The sequence below is a fragment of the Hyperoodon ampullatus genome (assembly GCF_949752795.1).
Source record: "Hyperoodon ampullatus genome assembly, chromosome: 15".
In the NCBI taxonomy this organism is placed as follows: Eukaryota; Metazoa; Chordata; class Mammalia; order Artiodactyla; family Ziphiidae; genus Hyperoodon; species Hyperoodon ampullatus.
This window is the reverse complement of record NC_136928.1, coordinates 65,811,704-65,824,271: the sequence shown is the minus strand read 5'-3', so window position 1 is coordinate 65,824,271 and position 12,568 is coordinate 65,811,704. Positions and strand designations below refer to the sequence as shown.

The following is a 12,568-nucleotide window of genomic DNA, read 5'->3' as shown; positions in this document are numbered from 1 at the left end:
GGGTGGGCTAGAATCATCTTCTCTGAGCAACTGAGCAACCCCTCCTAACTCAGATGTAACTTTCCCCAGCTGCTTTTTCTTCTCTCTTGAAGGAAGATGTGTACCTCCCTCTGGGGTGCTCTGGCAATTGCTATACACCTGTAACTGTGAACTCATCTCTCCCATTGGGCAATTATGTCTGCATTGCTAGCTTCTCCCACTAAATTCTAAATTCTTTGAGGCAGGGGGTCCGTCGTACTTATTTTATCTCCTGGAGAGTGCCTGGCACATGGCAAGCACTAATGAATGTATGTTGAAGAAGTACAAAATAGATCACCAAGTTTAAGTAGAAGAACAGGGTGAGGTAGAATTTCCTTGCATTCTGGAAACTGCTAATTCCTTTAGGTTATACTATAGCAATTCCACACACACATCCACCCTCAGCCAAATCCCATTCAAGCTTACAATTATTGAACGACTATGTTCAGAGCTTCTACTAAGAGCCTGGGGTTAGAGGAGTGAACAGAGGGTGACGTGGGTGACCTAGTTTGATAGGTGGGCCATGGGAGCCCTCTCTGGGGAGGAGATATTTGAGCTGATACTGAAGAATAAGAGAAGTCAGCCGTGTGCAAAGGCTGTGGAGGAGTAGGGAGTGCATTGCCGGCGGTGGGAAATGACGCTAATGATCTAGGAACAGAGCAAAGGCCAGTGTGGCTCAAAAAGTCACAAAGGGTTGGGTCATGAAGAGTCACTGGGGAGGAAGGCAGAGGCCAGCTGGGCAGGATCTTGCAGGCTGTGAGGAGGGGTGTGAATTTTGCTTAAGGGGTTTAGGCAAGAGACTGAAAATAATGTCATTGATTTTTTTTTTTCTTTTTTTTTTGCAGTACACGGGCCTCTCACTGTTGTGGCCTCTCCCGTTGCGGAGCACAGGCTCTGGATGCGCAGGCTCAGCGGCCATGGCTCATGGGCCCAGCCGCTCTGCGGCATGTGGGATCTTCCCGGACTGGGGCACGAACCTGTGTCCCCTGCATAGGCAGGCAGACTCTCAACCACTGCGCCACCAGGGAAGCCCTGTCATTGATTTTTAAAGAGGTCATTCTGAGTGATTTAGGGAGAATGGATTAGAGAGGGCAATAGAAGTGGGAAAACCAGTTCATAGACCATTGTAAGCGACCAAGCAGGTGATGAAGGCAACTTGCCTGAGCCTGCTGATGGTGGAGCTGGTAAGAAGTGAGTGATGTGAGCTTTGTGTTGGAGGTGACCCTGACAGGACAGGCTGATGGCCTGGAGGTGAGGCTGAGGGAGAGGGGACATCAAGGATAGTGCTAGGGTGAAAGCACGGCTGCCAGCTGACATGACAGAGCTGGTTTCAAAATCCCAGTTCCTCAGGGTCGGTCCCCATATTAACTTATGAAGAACCACAAGGATTCCTGCAGGCCATCAGTAGGAAAGCAGTATGTGTTTCGTTTCTGCGGTTGAGCTCTCCTAAAAAATTAAAACTTTTCTCTCTGTAGCCTCAATACCCCTTGATTTTGTTTCATGGTCCTTTTCCCGAGGTTTCTCTATGCGACATTTATCTTCATTGCTTTGCTGAAAAGACAAAGCAATAATTTTATTTTTAATGTTATAAATGACCTCAGTGCACATTTACCATTAATCTCCCTAAAAAGCGATGACATTTAACCATTCTGCACCACAGCTTCACATATACTATGTCATTTTCTCCTCCTGTTTGTTCAGTAAACAATGGCCAATTCCAGTTGCACCCTGGAGATTTAATACTAATGACAAACAAATTACATCTACAACTGAGACCACGGGAGGGACTGTGCAGATTACACAGTGGAGACGGCTGCTTGGGATGGAGAGCAAGGGGGAGCAGGGATCATTCAGGCTGGAGGAGTAGAGACAGGAATGCTGATTGGGGGAGTGGCCCCGTGAGGCACCTCCACGGAAGGGAGTCGGGGAGATTCGACTTCTTGAAGACAGATGGGAGGTCATCTTGCCTCCGTTCCATCCATGGAAGCCATGGTGGAAGGAACGGCTGCTTGATGAAGAGACAAGATAGCCATTGGGTGCTGATGCAGGTATCAATCACGATGAGAATAACTACCACCCTCACCATTCGCTGAGTGCTTATCATCTTCTAGGGACTGTATTAAAGGCTTTCTACGCATTATTTTATTTAGACCTACAGCAACTCTATGAAGTAGTTATTATCTCCAATTTACTGAGAAGGAAACTGGGACCCAAGGTCCTAGAGACAGATTTTATGTCTACCTGACTCTGAAGCCCATGATCTTAATCAATATGCTAGACCTACCAGGTGGAAAAGACCATGTTAGAAGCCCAGAAATAAACAAGAGGGAGGCTGGAGGACTGCAAGCAAGTGGAGTGCCAGAGAGAAGATGAGCAGTAGGCTGGAGACAGAGGCCCCATAGTCTTGGGAATGTGGAGGGGTGGAGGGTGAGGCTGGCTCAGATTCTGGACTGGCTTCTGGCCCCTCAAGTGCTGGTCAAATGTTTTTAGGGGAGTGATGTTCCAGGTGGGTGCTAAGGCAGGGTTCAAGCATAGGGGAATAAGATAGGACTTGAATATCAGAATTCATAGTTTATCCCCTGGGCTGGACAAAAATCTCATCTCTATCAGAGGCTTTGGGGTTAAAGGAGATAGCTATGGAAAAGTACTCTGTAAACCAGTGAGTGTAGCAAATGATTAAGATTTTATTTTTATTATTAACCACCTGACATTCCCATAGGATCTCACCGAAGCCACAAGAGGCTCACTCCTCACCTCCTTTGTCTTTACTGAAATGTTACCTTCTCAGTGAGGCTTTCCCTGGTGACCTGATCTAAAATCTCTCCCTTGACCCCACCCTAGACATTTCCTGTCTCCCTTCCCTGCTGTATTATTTCTCCTTGCTACTCACAATTGGGCAATATACAATATCTTTATTAGTTTTGTTGATAGTCTTTCTCCTCCACTAGCATTAAGAGGATGGAGAGCTTAGTCTGTGTTTCCACTGCTGAATTCCCAGTTCCTAGAACAGTGCCTGGCATATAGTGGGCTCTCAATAAAAGTTTGTTAAAAGAATAGGTTATATACGCTCTTCAGTAAATAACTTTGAAGCAGGACTTATGTTTTACTCAATTTAGAATTTGTATTTTTGAGAAAAGGCATTTCACTGAGGAGGACTTCACGTAGTCCCTACTCCCATGGCTCCATGTGTACATAGCTGGGATTCGTCTATATAAAAACCAAATCATGTAAGAGGCTCACTGCAGTGATTGTGACCTGCTCTGTCTAAAGACCTCACTCAGTGCTGCCAACCCAGTTCAGGACGATGGCTGCACACTCACATGTACAGTGAAGCACTAACTGGGGAAGGCGGGCTGTTGAGGAAGCTGCAGCAGGCATGGGCTGCTGGGACCTTGCCGCACGGGGTGGGAGGAAAGAAGTGACGTCCGATTCTCAGTAAGTAGCAAGAGGCTGAGACACTGTCAGAAAGTACTTTCCATCCCAGGCTCAAAACTAAGAGGGAGGCTGGGACCAGGCCCCAAGCTATGAATGTTCAGTGTTCCAGTCAGAGTCAAGATGAAGAAAAGCTTTCCTTGGAGGAAATGTGAAGAGCTTCTGTGTTATTCATTTAGATGGGCAAAGAAATCTGGAAAGGGGGTAGAGTCTCCTATGAAAAGATCAAGGTCACTTGCTTTGTCTAGGACTCAAGAATCTCTCTACATTTTTTGGTTTTTAGTTCTCTTCTAAGATTCTCATGTTGGGGTCTGACCTTCTCAGAGAAGGTCTGACCTTGGGAGAAATCTAATGAAGAAGGAAAGCTGGAAGACAGGCAGGGAAGAAGGTTAAAAAAATAACAACAAGAAGAAATAATATTCAATGGGTACCTACTATGTACCAGCCATTTTTCGTGTGTATTATCTTTCACTTGAGTCTTTGAATGGACATAACTAAAATATATAAGAAGATGGGTGATTTAGAGTGGTTACCATAAAAATGTGGAAAATAGCAAGTGTTGGCAGGATGTGGAGAAGAAACTGGAGCCCTGTACACTGTTGGTAGGAATGTAAAATGTGCAGTCAATATGAAAAACCATATGGTGGTTCCTCAAAAAGTTAAAAATATAATTACCATGTGATTCAGGTATTCACTTCTGGGTATATATCCAAAATAACTGAAAGCAAGGTTTAGAAGAGATATTTGTATATTCATGTTCATAGCAGCATTATTCACGATAGCCAAAAGATGAAAGCAGCCCAAATGTCCATCAACAGATGAATGGGTAAATAAAATGTGGTATATACATGCAATAGAATATTATTCAACCTTAAAAAGGAAGGAAATTCTGACACATTCTACAACATGATGAACCCTAAGGACATTATGCTAAGTGAAACAAGCCAGTCACAAAAAGATAAATACTGTGTGATTCCACTTATATGAGGTACCTAGAGTAGCCAAATTCATAGAAATTCAAATTCCACAGATAGTGGAATGCTGGTTTCCAGGGAATGGGGAGAGGGGAGAATGGGGAATCGTTGTTTCATGGGTACAGAGTTTCAGTTTTGCAAGATGAAAAAGTTCTGGTAATTTGTTACATAACATGAATATTTTTAACACTACTGAACTGTACACTTAAAAAGGGTTTCATGTGGGCTTCCCTGGTGGCACAGTGGTTGAGAGTCCGCCTGCTGATGCAGGGGATACCGGTTCGTGCCCCGGTCCGGGAAGATCCCACATGCCGCGGAGCGGCTGGGCCCATGAGCCGTGGCTGCTGAGCCTGCGCGTCCAGAGCCTGTGCTCCGCAACGGGAGAGACCACAACAGTGAGAGGCCCGCGTACCGCAAAAAAAAAAAAAAAAAAAAAAAAAGGGCTTCATGTTATATGTATTTTACCACAATTTAAAAAAACCCAAGAAGATGATTATGCTGGCTTTCTTAAGTATGATTATCAGCCTATTGATTTATGCTGGCCTTGAAAATAAGCCCTAATTAAGACGGCAGGGCAAGAAGACATCAGCACGGCCTAATGAGAAAAGCCTGTTGCAGTGGCTTTCCGAGAAGTTCAGGTTCTTCTTCTTCTTTCTTCTTCTTTTAAATCCCCCTTCTGTTTGGCTTCCAGTGGAATATGCTGGTGTGTGAGGCACTGGATGCAGCAAGAACACACTGGCCTGGCAGTGAGGTGGCCTCAGATCTGCCCTGACACTGCCATGCACTAGCCAAGTGATGTTGGACAAGGCCTGTGCCCTCTTGGCCTCAGTCTGCTTATCTGTGAAGTGATGGGGTTGGACCAGATGAGCTGTAAGGGGCTCCCTCCCCACTGCCATGGGTCAAAGACTCAGCCAACCACAGGGAATAGTGGAGAAGAGTTCCATTTGTAGGAGGAGGGTGCCAGGTGGGCTGGGAGGAGTAATGGTGATAAATGTGAATGACAATTTGGAAAGCTTATGGGGAGACTCCCAGCTCAGCTAGAGTCCTCTCAGCCTCTACTCTTGCTATTAAATGTAGGGCACATCATGCTGAGGGCTGCTTCAGGCCCAGCAGATCCCCAGGCACACAGGGCTCCATTTCCACTTCTACGAGTATTTCCTGAACACCCAGGGGGTTTCCTGCCCGGTACTATATGTTTGAGAGCAAAGTGCTACCGAACAGAGTTTACAATTTCTTTTAGAGAAAATAGGTGAGAAAAGAGACAAGATTTGATGGAACAGATATTTGAGGACACCTACAGGACTGTTCATGCCCACAGGTCTTAGGCAGACCTACAAAGTCACAGGGGCACAGACACGTATCCGCTCTCAGTTCAGGGAGGGTCCAGAGAGGAGAGCAGTTCTGCTAGGGAACTTCTGGGAGTATGAGGATGACCCATTTTAGATGGACCTGATGGAAAGTTTTTTAATTGTATTGCTGTCCCAAATCTCCACTGGTCTTTGTAATCTGCCAGACTGTGCAGAGGCTAAGCAAAGAGGATTGGTTTTGGAGGCAGATGGACCAAATTTGAATTCTGACTTCACCACTTGGTCTTGTACAAAGTACTCAATTGCCTTGAGCTTCAACATCCATCTTGCAGGGTTGTTTTAAGGTTTAGATATATTACAGATGAACCTCAGTGCCCGGTACATAATAGGTGTTCAATAAATGGTAGATGATGAAGAAGGCATAGTCTACCCTCTTGAGGCCATCCTGTATGTTGGGGCAAATATGTGGACAAATAGTTATCATCATGGTAATCATTATCTGAGAAGTGTTAAAATAGGTAAAAGAGGTGTACTGTGACAGTTTTAAAACTAATCTATGAATTCTTTAATAATCCTCTTGAGAGGGTTATTGGGAGGTGGAGATCTATGTCTCCTTCTCTTGAATCCAGGCAGGCTTGTGACTGCTTGGACTAATTGCACATGGTAGAAGCCACCATGTGACTTTTGAGGCTAGAGCACTTGTTTATGGATATATTTGGCCCTGGAGCCTGGAGCTTCTATGTAAGAAGACTGACTCCTCCAAGGCTACTATGCTGTAGAGGTCATGTGTAGGCACCCAGGGGACAGTCCCAGCTGAGCCCAGCCTCCCTGCCATCTTTGCCAATTCATCAGACATGCAGAAAAGCCATCCTGGACCCTGCCCATCAGTCGATCTGCCAGCTGAATACCATTGTGTGACCTCTATCAGTGCCACGTGGTACCAAAAAAATTACCTAGTTGAGGCCTGCCTGAATTCTTGTCCCACAAAATTGTGAGGTATAATAGTTTTTTTAAGCAGCTGCACTCTGGAGTATTTGCTACTCAGAAATAAGAAACTGGACCGTATGAATGACAGGCACACAGAGGACAGGTGTCTGATTATGGGGTAAAGGAAGACTCTAGAAAAGAGGCAACACTTGAGTTGTGCTCAGAGAATGGGCAGGAGTTCACCAAATAAGGAGAAAGGACAAGGGAGCCCCAGGAAGAGGACAGCATGCTCAGGGAACAGCAGTTGTCTGGGTGACCCCAAGTATGAGCTGGGGTCGGGGCAAGCTGGAAAAAGAAGCCGGAAGCAATTTGTGAAAAGCCAATATGCATTATCTTATTCAGACCATATAGCACCTACATGAAGTTGTTGTTATTATCTACATTTTACTGAGGAGGAAGCTGGGATCCAATGATCTGTAGAGTCCTTTGCAAGGTCACAGAAGATTGGCAGAGCCAGAATTTTAACAGGCCCGCCTGACTCTGAAGTCCATGCTCTTAACCAATATGGTAGACTCACCAGGGTGGGAAAGGTCATTTTAGAAATTTCAGGAATAGACAAGAGGGAATGCAAGCCCACAGATGACAAAGAATATCTAAAATACTTTCAGAAGGGACAGGACCAGAGCAGGAGACAGGACTAGGACCATGTCCTTCCTCCTCACCACCCGTACCGCGTGCCAGCAGTTTGTGGAGCCCAGCCCTAGCATGGCCGTGTCATGGTGTCTGGGGAGGGGTGGGAAACGCGTCACGGCTTTGGCCTTGCTCCCTGTGATGGAGATCGCACAGGGCTTCTCCCCGTGGGTCTCAGCCTTCCCAGCCACAGCCCCCGCCACCTGCCTCTGAGTACAGTGAGTGGAAGGACTGAAGCCTCTGCAGGTAGCAGACCACATTCAAGCCCAGCTCAGCCGCTTAATATCTGTGGGACTCTGGATGAGTCCAACCTCTCTGAGCCTCAGCTGCCTCTTCTTGAAAATGAGAAAAATGTCTTTTTCTTTTGCAAGGTAATTGTAAGGGTTAAGCAGCATTTAGGAGAGCAGTCAGAGAGAGGCTGGCCCAGAACACTTCCCTCTCCAGTCCTCACACCTGGGACTCCACCTTACCAATGAGGAGAATGGACAGGGAGCTCTGCTCTGAGCTTGGACTGGCAGTCACTGGCCCACCTTGTCAGCGGAGCAGTTCTGGGTAGGTGAGACCCCCCTTCCTGCTTGGCACACACCTGCCTCTTGGTGGACGATGGCAGGCCCTGGCTTCAGTGGGGGCTGCTCTGTGCTGGCATCCCCTCGTGGCTCTTGGTTGAAGCGCTCAGCATCTCTGAGGGGAGAGGGCAGGCGCCAGGTGGGAGGAGGATGCTGGCTCAGACCCCAGGTTTGGGCAGCTCTGCAGTCTGATCCTGGCATTCGGAGCAGCAGCAGAGCCACTTCCGGACCTCCTTGCAGCATCGCCAGCATGCTGGCAGGGCAGCCTCTTTGCCTATTGCAGACTCCGGGCCAAGGACCAGCACCACCAGTGTTGATGACTGGGACTCATCCAAGTTATCGACAGGGCCAGATCTGCTGGTTTGGGATGTCTTATGTCTAAAGTAGGCTCAAGCAAAGAAAAGACTCTCAGGAAGATGCTTAAGCACAGACATCTTTGAGCTAAGCAGCCTACTTCCTGCAACGGTCGTGTCAAACTTCTGAGGCCTCCCGCCAATGGAAGGCAGAAGCGGGGGAGGGGATGGGAAGGGGTCGGTGTGGTGGAGTGGAACCTGATCAGCACATTTAAATTGTACCAAGACTCTGGTGCTGGAGACCTCTGTGTGCATCACTCTGAGTTTAAGTTTCAGAAAGGAAATGAAGGTGAGGACCACTAGTCAGAACTTCTTATAAAGTACACTTTACTGAAAGCAAAGCTACTCTCTTCAGTGAGAATAAGCAAGCTCAAGCCCTTGAAGATAACAGATGAAAAACTCAACTGTTGCTATGTTGTTCAAAAAAGGATTTGAGGTTACCTGCAATTACATGTAATAAAAGATATAAATAAACCAGGGTGATCTAAGGGTAATATTTTAGTACAAATGTGCCATAGAATTTCTACATGATAACTAAAATTTGGCTAAAGTACATTTCTGTGCTTCCTAGTAGCCAAAGCAAAAAAGGAAACAGGATCCATTATAAGGTTCAAAGTGTTCTTAGGAGAATGTTTTTCTGACATTGAGCTGTAAGAGAAAAGGTTTCCCAGGTCCCCATCAGTGCTACAGTTAACACCTTCACCTGCATCTGTAAAGCCAATACAACAGCAAGTTCATTTAGCCATTTTTTATAGTGCTATCTCTGAAGCACATAAGTCAACTGAGGGTTAGATTTTTGAAAGTTGGGCTGCATTAAATTAGCAACGATTTTCAAATAATATTCATTACTAGCAAGGATGTAGTGGGTTAGGGACTTTTACATACTGCTGGTGAGAATATGAACTGATAGAGCTTTTCTAGAAATGTTTGGAAATTGGTTACAAGAACCTTTACAATTTTTCTCAGACTCTAAAACCCCAAAGTTCCCCTTCTAGGAAACATCCTTGAGGAAATAGAGAGCTATACAGATATTTAGACCCAAAGACATTCACAGCAGATTATAATATCATAAAAGTAAAAACAAAGAAGGAAGAAATTCAGTGATAGGGGAATGGTAATAACAGTTGGCACAGCTGTGTCACACAAAGAGATGTTTCTAAACACTTTTACTAACATGAGAACATTTTCATGATAAATTAACTAAAAAAAAAAAAAAAAAGACAAACCCTCCTGTTTCTAAGAATGTTGGAACAGCATGGCAAAACCCATGAGAAAAAACAGAGAAAAACTAGAAGGAATATATCAAATTGTTAGCCAAAGTTACCTCTGAGCTGGAGGATTTTGAATGCTTTGAGTTTTCTTTATTCTACCTTTTCTGAATTTATGTGATCTATAACGGGCGTATGTAACTTTTATAATCAGAAAAAAGGAAGTAAAGTTACCCTAAAAGAAGCACGAGAGAGTCAATCCTCCCCCTCTTCCTAGACCAAGGCTTACATTCTAAGGAGACCAATTCGTCCTGCGTTTCTATTCATGAAACCCTTCAAACACTTTCACGTCCATTATCTCATTAGTTTTTCACAGTCACTCCAGGAGTCAGGCAGAGCAGGGATTCCATACATTTTTAGAGAGGAAAACATGATGCTTAGCAAGGTACCATTTGAATGGAGTCTCTGCTTTATTTTCAGGAATCCATATCTCAACCACACCCCTGACCCACACCCGAGAACCTCCTGCTGGTACAGCGAGCCCAGCAGTAGGTAGGGATGGGGAGACGGACCTTACCCACGCTGGACCACCAAGCTGTTGGCACTTCTCAGGGCTACTGCATCCCCGAGATGTCCACAGTGCTCTGGCAAGGCTTCTAAGTCACAGTTTAGACCCACACTTCTGACAGAGGCACAAATTGCTACTTTGCACTGCTGATCTCGACATCTGATTTCCTTTGACAGCTAAATTAACAAATCAACTAAACCCTGATACATCTTCTGTTCTGTCTTATGTCAGATTGAATGTGCTCCAGGCCCAAAACAGTGCAGAGGAGTTTGGATTTACTGGCTCAGGGGTAAACTGTAAACTATTCACCGCATCCATTTCACTCCCTGAACTAGGAAGCAATTCCTGCGTCCATCTGTCAGTCTCTCAACTGGGAGGAGATGAATGAATCAGAGGCAGCTGACCTGGCCAGGCAGTCCCTAAGAGCTGGTCATTCACTCTGCAACACGCTTCCATTACAATCAGTGGGATAATTCCACTCCTAATTTCTGCCCTGATGGTCAGACTTGGTCTACACCTGCTCCACTGACCTCACTCGTCTCTCTTGTAGAGCAGTGACTCAGAATAATAAAGGCCTTCATTTGCACAGCACTCTTCATTTTTTGAAGCTCAATAACATAGATTATTTCATTTGATCTTGACTATAATTCTATGACATATTACTGTCCACCTCCATTTTACAGATGAGAAAGCTGGTTCAAGGTCAGATAGGTTGTAAGGGGTAGAGCAAGACTAGAATCATGATCTCTTGGTTGCCAGTCCAGTACATCTTCTAGAACATCCTAGAGCCTTCTAAGAGTGAGATCTCTTACCCTGCCTGAACAAAAGGGCCCTGACCATTCCTCTGAAGCTCTGGTACTCTGCCTCTGCTGGAATCTGATTTTCCAGGTGGGCTTCTGTGCTGGTAGAGGGCACACTGACCAGGCAGCATGACTACTAGCCAGCTAGCTGGTGTCCCCTCCCTTTTTCATATTTAAAATATTTTTAAATAGTGGTAAAATACACATAAAATTTACCATCTTAACCATTTTTAAGTGTACAGTTCGGTGACATTATGTACATTCACATTGTTGTGTCACCATCACCACCATCCATCTCCAGAACTCTTTTTGTCTTGCGAAACTGAAATTCTGTATCCGTTAAACACTGACTCCCCATTGCCCCCTCCCTTAGCCTCTGGAAACTACTCTTCTACTTTCTGTCTTGACGAATTTGACTACTCTGTGTACTCCATATAAGTGGAATCACAATGGTCCTTTTGTGACTGACTTATTTCACATAGCATAATGTCCTCAGGGTTCATCCATGTTGTAGCATGTGTCAGAATTTCATTTCTTTTTAAGGTATTCAGCCTCATTATTCAAATAATTCATTGTATGCATATACAATTTGTTTATCTACTGATGGACACAGATTGTTTCTACATTTTCGGCTGTTATGAATAATGCGGCTATGAACACTGGTGTATGAATACCTGTTCAAGTCCTGACTGTTCTTTTTTACACTGGCAGAATAAGCATGTAGCCTACATTTGCTGAATCATCCTCGCAATAATTTTCAGGAGCTGAGACATCTTCCCTTCTTTTTTTTTTTCTGTCAACTTTATTGACAAATATTTTATGTATAATAAGCCACATTCATTTGAAGTGTACAAATTGATGAAGTATGACAGTGATATACACCCATGACACCATTACCATAATTAAAATAGAGTAACTCTCCATCACCCCCCAAGAAATTCCTCATGCTCCTTTTCAGTCCATCCTTTCCCTCTAGCCCTGGGTCCTGGTACTGGTCTGCATTTCGTCACTCTAGATTCGGTTGCATTTTAGATACATGGAATCCTGTGGTACAGAGTCTTTCTCCGTCTCCATTCTTGATAATGCCACCCACTGAGCTCAGAGCCTAGACCCTGGAGGGTGGCGGGGGGGCACTGCAATGGGGAGGTTTCTGTTTGGGGTCAGTGTCTACATGTGGAGGGATCCATGACAAGCTTCTGAGAAGCCACTCCAATCAGCCAGTGGCCAACACCAACTCCAAGTATTGGTGTGGCCAGACCATTCCATTATTTCACTTTGCAAGCCATTATGCAACTAATTTGGAATCTGTTATACTCAAATTTTAGGAAATTTGAGTAAAATCCTATATCCTCACCTCAAAGTATTGAGTTCCCAGAGGGGCTGGGGAGAAGAGAAAGTGACCCTATGTGATAAGGTGCTTTGTATACGATAGCTCACTTGATTCTCACAGCAATCCTGCAACATATGTTTTGCTCTCTCCCTAATCCAGATAGTAAAGAATTTTCAGGGGTCTAGTAACTTGCCAAAGACCACTCAATTGTTTAGTTTTCGGGTCATTTTTCAGGCTCTGAAACCTAAGCCCCTCCCCTTGTCCCCTGCCTCTTCATGGGTGGAGAGGTCCCTGATGATGCAGACAGGGGATGGCAATGGGTTCTCTGCCACAGTCAGTGCCAACATCTTTGGTAGCAATTCTTGCTTGCCTCAGGCCAGTCTCAAGCTTCCCCT

The 12,568-nt window shown here is 45.1% G+C and overlaps 1 protein-coding gene across 1 annotated transcript in view; it reads right to left on the bottom strand.

The window, feature by feature from the left end:
• ALK (ALK receptor tyrosine kinase) overlaps nucleotides 1–12,568 on the bottom strand; it is a gene marked incomplete at both ends in the record, with an annotated part of 722,458 nt that overhangs the window by 131,640 nt on the left and 578,250 nt on the right. The window lies entirely within an intron of this gene.